Below are 12167 nucleotides of genomic sequence, written 5' to 3' on the forward strand. Positions count from 1 at the left end.
TCCCTCCTTTAGCCAGGTCTCCGTTATTGCAATGACATCCTGCTGCTATGTGTCTACCTGTGCCCTTAACTCATCTACCTTGTTTGTAATACTCCTTGCATTGAAGTATTAACAGTTTAACCCCAATTTCCCTTGCTGGGCACTTTTTAAACTTTGCTTCTCCTGTAACTCCATGCCTATCACAATGTCCCTAGCTAATGCTCTACCTCCATTTTTCTGATCTGCATCTGACCTATCTGATCCTACTCCTGGGATCCCATCCCCCTGCCACACTAGTTTAAATACTTCCCAACAGAACAAGCAAAAGCCCCCACAAGGACACTGGTCCCAGCTCTGCCTGGGTGCAGCCCGTCTGGTTTGTACAGGTCCCACTTTCCCCAGGACCGGTCCCAGTGCCTCAAGAATCTGAATCCCTCCCGGCTACACCATCTCTCCAGCCATGTGTTCATTTGGTCTATCCTCTTATTCCTGCTCTCACTAGCACGTGGAACTGGTAGTAATCCTGAGATTACTACATTTGAGGTCCTGCATTTTAATTTATCTCCTAACTTCCTGCACTGAGTTTGCAGGTGCTCATCCCTTAGTTTACCTATGTTGGTACCAATGTGTACCACGACCACTGGCTGTTTACCTTCCCTCCCCAGAATGTCCTGCAGCTGCTCCGTGACATCCTGGACCCTGGCACCAGGGAGGCAACATGTCATTCTTGACTCACGTTTGCAGCCACAGAAGTGTCTGTCTGTGCCCCTAACTATTGAATCCCCTATCACTACAGCCCTGCCACGTGTTTTCCTCTCGCCCCTCTGAGCAGCAGAGCCACTCACAGTGCCGTGAACTTGGCTGTTGCTGCTTTCCTCAGAGAGGCCATCCCCCCAACAGTATCCAAAGCGGTATATCTGTTAGAGAGGGGGAAGAGCACAGGGGACTCCTGCACTACCTTCCTGAGTCTTTTACTGTTCCTGATGGTCACCCATTGTCTTTCTGCCTGTGTAATCTTCACCTGCGGTGTGACCACCTCGCTAAATGTGCTATCCACGACTTGCTCAGCATCGCAGATGCTCCACAATGAATGTAGGAGTTGTGAAAACCATGTGTCGACCTGCAGGATTTGTTTGTGGTGGTCGCACACCAGCTGCACATTGAACGATTGTAATCCCTTGTGGTTGACATAGTTGACTGTGTGTCGCAATGGATATCTGAGCGCCATGTGAGTGCATTTGATGCACCCTACACCTGTGGGAAACCTGAGATCTGAGCAAATCCAATCGCTTTTGTATCTAGGCTCTTCTGGTCCTGGGCAAAATGCACAAAGTTGTGTCCTCGCAAAGATGGCATCCATGACCTCATGGTTGCATTTGTGGGTGTTGGCTTGTGATATCCCATAGAGGTCGCCTGTGGAGCCCTGAAAGTAGCCACTGGTGTAGATATTGAGTGCCACTGTCACTTTCATGGTCACTGGCAGTGGATGCCCTCCATATCCACATGGCACCAAATCCTGCAGTAGCCGGCAGATGTGACCAACCAGTTCCCTAAACATGCATAGTCTTCGGTGACACTGGTTCTCGGTCATCTGCAGGAATGAACCATGGCGTCTATAGACCCTGAGTGTCACTAAGCACTGACCAGCGATGGCTCACTGTGGGCTCTTCAGACAGGCATGTGCAGGAGCCCTAGCTGCCCCTTCTTCCTGAGTGTGCTTCTCCTCCCTCTGTGCAGCCAGTAGCCTCAGTCACTCTCTTCTCAATCGTCTTTGTTCTCTGTACGCCATGAGGCACACAGTTAGTTCACCAGGTTCCATGACCCTGATGTATTCCTCCTGCAGGATGAAAGAGAGAGACACATGGGTTAGCATGGCTGTACTAAGAACATCCCTTGGTTAAGTCTGAAGGCCCCTCAACGCATCTTGGAAAGTGCTGGCCACCATTTGGATGGCCAAAATTTAGTGCGCTACATGGCTGCCCCAAACCTCACCTTCCTCCACCCCACCCCACCTGACCAATTGATGATAGCTTCACCCACTGGACTGCATGCTGTGCTCTCAGATCAGGTGCAGGCATTCTTCTAACCCGCACTGTAAATCTGCACTGTTAGCTTGAACCATCGGGCAGACTAGTCCAAACCGGGAAGACAACATTGCAAGGGGCTGTGAGCACCTTCACCAGTGACTGCTCCACAGCCAGCTTTCACAAGGAGATTGTACAACGTGCCCAGTCGTCCAACTGTTCTGCAGTCCACTGGTTCAAAGCTCATGACTTTGCAGTCTGTGCCCAAGGGGTGAAAAGCACTGGAGCACTTAGTGGTACTTTCATGCCTCCTCGTTGTTTGAGTGGGCAAATAAGCTTGACGCCGGACTTCAATCATATCAATGTGACTGCGCCTGAACTGTTTTAGCTGCAGAGGAGGCCACTTTATACAGGTTGTCCCTAATGCGTGGCCACTCCCCAAACCCCCTCCTCCCAATGGCATAGTGGTATTGTCGCTGGGCGAGTAATCCAGAGACCTAGGGTAATGCTCTGGGGACATGGGTTCGAAACCTGTCACAGCAGATGGTGGAATTTGAATTCAATAAAAATCTGGAATTAAAAGTCTAATGATGACCATTGCTGATAGTCGTAAAAACCCACCTGGTTCACTAATGTCCTTTAGGGAAGGAAATCTGCTGTCCTTATCTGGTCTGGCCTACAGGTTGACTCCTAAATGCCCTCTGGGCCAATTAGGGATGGCAATAAATGCTGGTCTAGCCAGTGATGTCCACATTCCATGAATGAATAAAAAAAACCTATCCTTCCAGGCAGTAAATTTGAGATCTCATTTTCCAATTTTGGATCCAGTTTTCTCATGTCACCTTAAATCTGTGTCATTACCAACTCTTTTCTCTTTATTTATTCTTTCGAAGCAGTCATAGTTTTGAATATCTCTGTCAAATCTCCTGTGGAACTCCTCTGCTCCAAGGAGAAGAATCTCAGCTTCTCCAGTCTTTTCACCTAACTGAAGTTCCTTAAACCCGGTACCATTCTAGTAAATCTCTCCTGAACCCTATTCAAGGCCTTTATACCATTCATAAAGTGCGATGCCCTGAACGTACAAAAACACAGAAGCCAATTTGTGCACAGCAAGATTCTACAAATAACAATGAGATAAATGACCAGACAATCTTTCTTGCTAATGTTGTAAGGATAAATGTTGGTGGGGACACCTCCAGAAACTCTCAGGACAAATCCCAACTCCACAAACCTAGCCTGGAAGAAAGCGACCCGGAAGATTGGGTTTTCGGTCTGGGGTGACGGGGTTCCCTGGGAGTCAGGCTGGACAACTCTGTAATAAGTACAGAGGATGGCGGAGGTGGGCTGGATGGAAGGCCTATCTCGATGCACCTGCGTTGTATCGAAGTTTTTTAAAAGCACAGAAAAACATAAAACATCCCTGCAGCCCTCACCCCCATACCTCTCACCCGCCACACACTTTCCAAGCTCCATCTTTGCCAATCCATGTCGCAGCATGTCCCCGCCCACCCCATGGCCCTCCATGCCAGCCTATGCCCCTCCCCAACTACCCCATGGCCCTTTATAGCCCCAATGTCAACTTAGTGCCAACTCATGCTAATGCAGACATCCCCAATCACTACCCTTTGTCTTTACACTTACCATACCAACTCACCCAATAACCACCATACGCAGACTTCAAGAAACCAAGCTGAGATTAAATACAGCAAAGTTCATAAAATATTTTCTACATGTACATTCCTTCAGCTACATTATCCGTTACAACAAACATTTCATTCTCTTGCTTAATCTCTTATTAATCTCCCCACCTAATTAATCTTGCAGCCACAGGAAACGCACTGTATCACTGGGGTGGTGGGGCGGGGTGGTGGTGGGGGTGGGGTGGGTGAGTGGTTGGCGGGGGGGGGGGGGGGGGGGTGAGGTCGGCCTTTGAATCGCCCGCCATGCCATTACCTCACCGTTTCCTCATTCTAGGTGCCATCTCTAAAATGCAACTGCCCACACAGTTCTCAATACTGGCAGCCCAGGACTGCTCCAGTGAAGACATGGCCCCAAAACCCAAGAAGAGTTGAGTGACCCGTCCCTGGAATGCCTTTTGGAGGCCCATTGTGATGTCCTCCACCCCCACTCAGCTGTAGGAGATCCAGCAATCTCACCACTCCACCTTGGGAGGTGGTGGCAGTGGTGGTGAGTGCCAATACTGTAGAGAAGAGGTTGGCCATCCAATGCAGAAAGAGGATGAATAATCTCATCCATGCCATGAGGGTAAGGCAACCATCTAAACTCATACACCCAGTAAAGTGATGGAAGAGGGCATCAACAGTGCTGTCAAGTGGCACTTGCTTAGCAATAATCTGCTCACTGGCACTCAGTTTGGGTTCTGCTAAGGCTACTCAGCTCCTCACCTCAGCCTTGGTTCAAACATGGACAAAAGGACTGAATTCCGGAGGTGAGGTGAGAGTGACTGCCCTTGACATCAAGGCAGCATTTGATCAAGTGTGGCATCAAGGAGCCTGTCATGATAATAATTGATTGTGGTAGTGGACTCCATTATTAGGTGTTATACGATACTCGGATGAGTGATTCTTCAGGCTCTCCAAATTCACACAAGTTGGCTCGTTTTCTCAACTTAGTTACATACTGACTAATGTTGTCACTGCCATGCATACACATAAAAAAACCGATATCTTTCATAAGTGATGTTTTTCTTAGGGCTGCAGTAGGCTTCGAATTTTTCCATTATTTCTTTCAAGTCATTTCATTTCTCATCACTTTCAAACATGAATGTGTTATAGACCTCTAGCAGGGATGGGGGTCACCCGACCTGGGGTTCGAAGGTCAAAGAGCACACATTGGAGCCCGTCCTGATAGAATTCAGTTACTGCAGAGATATGTGTTTATATTTTTAAAAATATGTTATCAATAATGTTAACTCAGCTACAATGCTGAGGGCCTGTTTGCATCATTGAAACAAAAATAACCAAGACATGGTGTCAGAAGTAAACTAAATGTAACAATGGAGATTCTGAAATCACCAACAGAGCTCAGCTTGGAGGGAAATCTTGCCGAAAACTGGAGGAGGTTCCAGCAGTGCTTCGAGCTATGCCTCACAGCAATGGGCATTGATTTAAAAAGACCCTCAGGAACAGTCTTCCATCTTTCTTCATGTAGCAGGGGAAGCAGCCCTCAAAGCCGATATTGATTTTTTTACTGTGCATGCATTGCAGTGACAACATTCGTCAGTATGTAACTGAGTTGAGAAAATGAGCTAAATTGGGTGAATTTGGAGAGCTTGAAGAATCACTTATCCGAGATAGAATAATTTGCAGAATCGCAAATGACTCTCTGAGAGAACAGCTTTTGAGAGAAGTTGACCTCATGCTGGAGAAAGCAATACATATCTGCAAGCGGCAGAAACAACAAAATGCCAGATTAAACAGGTGACAGAAGATGATAAGTCTCATACGGTGAAGCAGTTAGATGCAGTTAACCAGAGACAGCCCCGGGAAAGAGCAAATAGACAGTCTGAACGTAAAAAGAACAAAACTGTTATTAAAACATTTAAATGTAGCCAATGCGGAACAGGGCATTTACCATGTAGTTGTCCAGCCTATGGAAAATAGTATAAGAACTGTGATAAACTAAATCACTTCTCTAAGATGTGTAAATCGAAGAAAGTGCACGCAATTGCAGATGATGATATAGACACTGAAACTAAACTTTTTGTTGGTGCAGTAACAACAAATTCCAAAGAAGATGAATAGAAGGTTGATTTAAAACTTACCAACATGATGGTGAATTTTGAGCTTGACACAGATGCACAAGCAAATGTCATTCCCATAAGCCTGTGTCATAAGATAAGTAAATAAAAATAGCTGACTAAAACAAAAGTGAAGCTGTCTACTTATATAGGTGAACACATTGCAGTAGAAGGCAAGTGCACACTTAAAATGAACTACAAAAAACAGCCCCAAACACTTCCATTCATAGTGGTGAAAACTGATGCAAAACCCATTCTTGGAATCAAATCTTGTGAAAAACCGAAGCCAATCAAGAGAATAATGATTGTCACAAATGATGACATTGTGAGCGAGCATAAAGATGTGTTCCAAGGGATTGGTTGCTTAAAAGGAGAACACACCATCAAGATTGTCAAAACTGTGACACCCAAAATACACCCACCCAGGAAAATACAGTAATGCTGAGAGAGCGACTGAAATGGACAGAATGGAGAAACTTCACATCATCAAGAAAATTGAAGAACCAGCAAAGTGGGTTAATCCAACTGTAGTTGTAGAAAAATCAGATGTGAATCTACAAGCCTGTCTGGATCTCAGAGACCTAAACCAGGCTGTATAAAGAGAGCATTACCAGCTACCCACAGTAGAAGAGATCACATGTAAGCTAGCCAATGCTAAATACTATTCAGTCTTGGTTGCGAGTTCAGGCTTCTGACAGGTCAAGCTGGATGAACACAGCTCCTATCTCTGTATCTTCAACACACCATATGGGCAATACATGTTTTTACGCTTACCTTTTGGTATTAATTCAGGTCTAGATGTGTGGCATAGAGCAGCTATTTGAATGGTTAGAGGGCGTGGAAACCTATATCGATGATGTGCTGGTCTGGTGAGCCTCACGAGAAGAACACGACCACAGGCTGAGGCAGGTGCTGGCCAGAGCTAGAGAAAGGAACCTTAAGCTGAAGAAGGAAAAGTGCAAAATAGGTCTTCATGAAATTAAGTACTTGGGACATGTGCTAACAAGTGAGGGACTGAAGCTAGACCTGAGTAAAATCGAAGGAGTTGTGAACATGCCACCCCCAGAATGTAAGAAAGACTTGGAGAGGTTTTTGGGAAAGGTGACCTATCTTGGGAAATTTATTCTGAACATGTCAGACCTGACAGCAACTCTCAGAGAACTTCTACAAAATGATGTCGAATGGCACTGGGAACAAAGTCACCAAGAATCTTTGATCAGTCTGAAGAGAATACTGACCCAGGCACCAGTGTTAAAGCATTACGATGTCAGTCAGCTGGTTGAGATCTTAGTGGATGCTTCAAAGTCTGCCCTGGGAGTGGTTATCTTGCAAAATGAGGCACCAGTGGCATATGCTTCAAAGGCAATGACTGAAAAACAGCAGCGGTATGCCCAAATAGAGAAAGAAATGCTGGTAATTGTGTTTGGCCCAGAACACTTCCACCAGTTTATCTATGGCAAAGACATAGAGGTAGAGTCTGACCATAAGCCTTTGGAAGCTATACTTAAAAAAGCCCCTGAACTGTGCACGACCAAGAATCCAAAGATTACTAATACGTCTGCAGAAGGACCAGGCCAGAGTTAAATACAAACCGGGCTAGAAAATTTATATGGTAGACACTCTGTCACGTGCATACCTACCCATCACGGAGGAAGACGATAAATAAACGGAAGCACAGGCTCACATGCTGACAAAGAACTTACCTGTGGCTGTAATCAAACTGGGTGCGATCAGGGAAGCAACCGAGAACAAAGTCACCCTGAGAAAACTGCAACAGATTGTGCAAACTGGCTGGCCTACACATTGGAGTGGAGCCCCTTCTGCTGTACAAGAGTATTGGAACTTTCGTAAGGAACTTCATGTGGCAGAAGGAATACTTTTCAAGAGAGAAAAGATCGTATTTCCTGCAACACTGAGGAAAGAAATGCTGCAGCACATACATGAAAGTCACCTCGGAATAGAAATGTGCATAAAAATTTGTCTTTTTAACAAAAGGGGAAATTGTATGATAATAGTTGATTGTGGTCGCGGATTCCAGTACTAGATACTGTATGGCACTCTGCACGTGGAATGGGGTCACCTGACCTGGGGTTTAAAGATCAGATAGCACATATCGGATAAAAACATCCGCCCTCACGCCTTCTCCTCCCTCCCAGAAACATGATAGGGTCCCCCTTGTCCTCACTTATCACCCCACCAGCCTCCGTATTCAAAGGATCATCCTCCGCCATTTCCGCCAACTCCAGCATGATGCCACCACCAAACACATCTTCCCTTCACCCCCCCTGGTGGCATTCCATAGGGATCGTTCCCTCCGGGACACCCTGGTCCACTCCTCCATCACCCCCTACTCCTCAACCCCCACCTATGAGACCTCCCCATGCCCACGCAGAAGATGCAACACCTGCCCCTTCACTTCCTCTCTCCTCACCGTCCAAGGGCCCAAACATTCCTTTCAAGTGAAGCAGCATTTCACTTGCATTTCCCCTAACTTAGTCTACTGCATTCGTTGCTCCTAATGCGGTCTCCTCTACATTGGAGAGACCAAACGTAAACTGGGTGACCGCTTTGCAGAACACCTGCGGTCTGTCCGCAAGAAAGACCCAAACCTCCCTGTCGCTTGCCATGTTAACACTCCACCCTGCACTCTTGCCCACTTGTCTGTCCTTGGCTTGCTGCATTGTTCCAGTGAAGCCCAACGCAAACTGGAGGAACAGCACCTCATCCTCCGACTAGGCACTTTACAGCCTTCCGGGCTGAATATTGAATTCAACAACTTTAGATCTTGAACTCCCTCGTCCATCCCCACCCCCTTTCCGTTTCTTCCCCCTCCCTTTTGTTTTTTTCCAATAATTTTATATAGATTTTTCTTTTCCCACCTAATTCCCTAATTTTTAAATTTATATCTGTAATGCCCTGTCAGTCTTTCCACCCCACCCCCACTAGAGCTGTACCTTGAGTGTCCTGCCATCCATTCTTACTTAGCACATTCTCTTAGATAATATCACCACCTTTAGCACCTCTTTTGGCCTTTGTCTGTGACATCTTTTGATCATCTGCTCCTATCACTGCTTGCTTGTCCCTACAACCACCGCCCCCCTAAACTTCTCACCCCCTCCCCCCCCCGACCTCCCCCCCCAACCCCCCCCACCCCTCAAACCTTAAACCAGCTTATATTTCACCCCTCTCCTAATTTTACTCAGTTCTGTTGAAGGGTCATTAGGACTCGAAACGTCAACTCTTTTCTTCTCCGCCGATGCTGCCAGACCTGCTGAGTTTTTCCAGGTAATTCTGTTTAACACATATTGGAGTCTGTCTTGATAGAACTCAATTATTGCAGATATGTGTTTATGTTAAGAAAATGTGTTGTCAATAAAGTTAGCTCAGCTACAATGTCGACAGCGTGTGTGCATCATTGAAACAAAAAATAAGTCAAAGCCCTATCAAAACTGAAGCGAATGGGAATCAGGAGGAAAACTCTCAGCTGGTTGCAGTCATACCTAGCACAAAGGAAGATGGTTGTGGTTGTTGGAGATCAATCATCTCAGTTCCAGGATGTCACTGCAGGAATTCCTCAGAGTAATGTCCTCAGCCCAACCATCTTCAGCTGCTCCATTACTGACCTTCCTTCCATCATAAGGTCAGAAGTGGGGATTTTCACTGATAATTGTACAATGTTCAGCACCATTGGTGACTCCTTAGATAATAAAGCAGTCCATGTCCAAATGCAGAAAGACCTGGACAATATCAAGACTTGGGCTGATGTGTACCAAGTAACATCTGCACCATACAATGCCAGTTAATGACCATCTCCAACAAGAGAGAATCAAACTATCACACCTTGACATTCAATGGCATAACTATCGCTGAAGATGTTGATTGGGGGCTACCATTGACCAGAAACTGAACTGAACTATGCATATAAATAACATGGCTACAAGAGCGGGTCAGAGGCTAGGAATCCTGTGGCGAGTAACTCACCTTCTGACTCCCCAAAGCCGGTCCACCATCTACAAGGCACAAGTCAGGAATGTGATGGAATACTCTGCACTTCCCTGGATGAGTGCAGTTCCAACAACACTCAAGAAACTTGACACTATCCAAGGCAAAGCAGCCCACTTTATTGGCACGCATCCACAAACATTCACTCCCTCCACCACCGATGCACAGTGGCAGCAGTGTGTACCATCTACAAGTTACACTGTGGGAACTCACCAAGCCACTTTGGACAGCGCTTAGACAGCACCGTCCAAACCCATGACCATTATTGTCTGGAAGGACTGAAGGGTTCTCAAAATTCCCACATTTTTAATATCAACAAGGATATGACTTTTGGACTTTTATGGCAGGTGACCCAACAGCTGAATTAAGTGTAGAATCCTGCAGACAAGAGGCAGCCCATGAAGGCCTGGGACTGGACATGCCCGGGTTTGTTGAGTGCGGTGTGGATTGTTGCCTGTAACCAGGACATGAGAAGAGACAGAATACGCATTCTTCCCTTTAAAACAATCAACCCAGAGAAAGACTTCATCTTACACGAAACTAAAGCCCATCAAAATCTTGCATAAATAATCGCTACTAATTACTAAGGCAGGAAGACAGCAATCAATGCAATTATGCGAACCCATCAATACTCCACATATACAATGGCTTTCAGTTCAAAACTAGTTACGGGGACAGGAAGACAACGATAAACATCATGCGAGCCCATTAAAAACAACGAGACGACAATCACCTGGGGAAGCCCACAAAAATCAAACAAAGAACTAACCTTGATTTGGATTGAGAAAAGAAATTAAAAGAAAAAACAGTATAACTGGGTCACCAGTTACAAAAGGGAGCAGATCTGAAGGGTGAGCAGTTGTTGAAGCAGGGTTGAAGCAGGGTTTAAGCAGGGAGCTGAGCCAAGTGGAGGAAGGAGATCTGGAGGTTTGCAGGCCCGTAGTCAACATCACGGTGAGGGGCAAGGGGTGGCATGCTCAACCGAAGACAACAAGGCCACAACCGCAGCCCTCCGTGAAGATCGACCACCCACAACCGTGCCCTCCACCCAACTGAAGAACCTTCGCAGATTCCACAGACCAGGACCACGTGGGGTCGGCAGGCCCCAGAGGACACAAAGTGCGTACCCCAAAACTGCAACCGGCTTACCTGGCTGGATTTCGAACTGTCAAGGTACCCTGGTTGGTGAGCATGATCCCTGACCTCTCCTAGTTCAATTTAGTTAGATTTTGGGGGTGGGACAAGGGTAAGGTGATTAGTCACGTGATTTTCCCTCGTTATGCCGTGTGTTCCCCATTCTTAACTAAGTGTACTTTGTAGGTCTGTATAATCTTAGTGTAATCCTAATGTTATAAGTTCATTTCAATAAACCCAGTTTTTCTTGCACCAAAACCAGTTGTCTGCTGCACTTTGTCACAACCCCCAAATAAGTCCAAGGTCTAGAACCCATGGAGTGGGAGCGATTTGGACCGCTCAGAAGTCAGAGGTGAAACTGACACACACCACCACCCCCTACATAATGGTGACTGCGGCAGGACCTTGGCAAAAGGGATGTGATGCAGTGGACACTGATTTGGAAGAGAGAACTGTAATGGAAGAGAGGATTTCAAATTATGTGTTCAGTAAAGTGAATATGGAAAAAAAATGGGTCAATAATCTGTTAAAGGCTGGGCGCCCGGTAGATGCTGCAGCTAAATGGACAGAAGGGAAGGATCATAAAAAAATCCATAGAAAAGACAGTCTGGCTGATGTGCTTCAAGAAACAGATCCAGCTTTTGGACAGGCTCGTTGAAGCACAGGCAGCTGAGATTCGGCAGTCAGTCCTGGAAGTCCAAACAAAGGCCCTGGTAGGGGAGAAGTTACTGAGAGCATTGCAGGCTCTGAACCAGGAAAGGGTGCAGTTAGCGAGGGAGCATAAGACCCAGCAGGAATATTTACAGTGTCAGGTTACCGATGCCAAGAACAATGAGCTGGGGTTGCGGGAAAAGAATGCCCGCCTAGCAAGACAATTAAGAGAGCAGGAGGAGAAAGTAAAAGGCTTACAGGCAGCCTATAAGATAGTGAGCACACAGGGGTTTGAGGATGCAGACCATGGCCCCTTCCAGAAGCAGATAGAGAGCCTAACCTTGCTCTAAGGACAGCAAAAGGCATGGTGTGCCTCACAAGCCCTAGTGCAGCCCAGGTCGACTTCACAGGGAACCTGGGGAGGACGGTTCAGACACCACAGGTAGTGCCAAGGGACGACCTGGTTGAGGAGCAGGAGGGCCCATGACCACCACCCATAGCACCAAGCTTTAGCGAAATCTGGCAGGAGGGGGGGGTGGAATTAGGGGCAGAAGCTGAAGAGGAAAACTCCCAGCAAGAGAGGCTGGCACCGGGGCCGATGTGCCCGGCCCGGTAGC

This window comes from Cetorhinus maximus, chromosome 7 (assembly GCF_964194155.1).
Source record: "Cetorhinus maximus chromosome 7, sCetMax3.hap1.1, whole genome shotgun sequence".
NCBI classification, from domain to species: domain Eukaryota; kingdom Metazoa; phylum Chordata; class Chondrichthyes; order Lamniformes; family Cetorhinidae; genus Cetorhinus; species Cetorhinus maximus.